The sequence below is a fragment of the Cervus elaphus genome, chromosome X (assembly GCF_910594005.1).
Source record: "Cervus elaphus chromosome X, mCerEla1.1, whole genome shotgun sequence".
In the NCBI taxonomy this organism is placed as follows: domain Eukaryota; kingdom Metazoa; phylum Chordata; class Mammalia; order Artiodactyla; family Cervidae; genus Cervus; species Cervus elaphus.
In genome coordinates, this window is record NC_057848.1 from 86,338,661 (window position 1) to 86,339,552 (window position 892).

Here is an 892-nt window from a genome sequence, read left to right on the forward strand (position 1 = left end):
AGAGCCAAACTATGCAGTGCCTTGTGGAGTCTGCTGAAGAGTTTGGTCTCTATCCTAAGAGCAACAGAAAACCATTGAAAGGTTTTATTCAGGCAGGCAATACAACCAGAGTTTTATTTTTTTTTAAAGATCACAAAAATATCTAGGTGGAGAATGGGGCATCAGGGTGGAAGTGGGGAGACCAGATAAGAGGCTGGGGCAATAAGGCAAGTGAGAGAAAGTGGTAGATGTGGTCCTGAATGGCCTAATCAAGGAACTTGCAGTCAGTGAATAAATCAGCAAGGAATTACTCGGCATGAATCATCAAAATATGCATGCTAACTCTACTCATCATCTTGAAGGGAGATTCATCTTCAGGCTCCCACCTCTCTTTTTGGCAGCTCAGCTTCTGTCCAATAATCAAGAATTCCAATTTAATGAAGCTGAGTTAATAAGGTGTTACTTTATTAGAAGTATTAGCATTTAAGGATATCTGGAGAAATAATTGATTCAAGTGCTGTTAACTAGTGTTTTCATGTCAAACATTATTTCTCAATCTGTGATCCAAAAAACAGTTAATGCCACAGAGTATCCTGGGGGTGGAGGAATGGGGAAGGGAGGCTTTATGAAAAATTTAATTCCTGGGCCCTACTTCAGATTCACAAAGCCAGAATTTTGTTGTGGGGCTCAGGAAAGGACATCCATGAACATTAAAGTTTGAGAACAGTAGGAGCATATGGAGGCCAATTTGGAGATTGAGTTTGAACAAGGAAAATACCTGTGACAGAGGAAAGGAGGGGGCACTGCAGGTTGAAGGTGGTCCTAAGAAAATGTCAAGAAGTAGAATCAGCCAGCTGGATGCAAGGAAAAAGAGTAGTGAGTAGACTGACTTTGCTAGGATGCAGAAGCTTTG